Here is a 242-nt window from a genome sequence, read left to right as displayed (position 1 = left end):
GCTAGATCTACCTTGCAAAAACCCAACGATTGTTCAATTCGAACTGATGAACAAAAAACACGTCCTTTGTGTATCTTCTCTCTGTCTGTACTTACCTTAGTGAATGTGTACTTGTGTGCATGAATCTCTATTATAAATACATGCCTGTGCGTGTGTACAATTAAGTTTATTTGTGTGTAGTATTCCTGGAAGCTTATTTTTATCTTTAATTATACCTTAGATCAACTTATATCCCCCTCTGC

The sequence above is a fragment of the Penaeus monodon genome, chromosome 32 (assembly GCF_015228065.2).
Source record: "Penaeus monodon isolate SGIC_2016 chromosome 32, NSTDA_Pmon_1, whole genome shotgun sequence".
NCBI lineage: Eukaryota > Metazoa > Arthropoda > Malacostraca > Decapoda > Penaeidae > Penaeus > Penaeus monodon.
The sequence above is the reverse complement of the archived record's forward strand: the minus strand, read 5'-3'. Positions refer to the sequence as shown.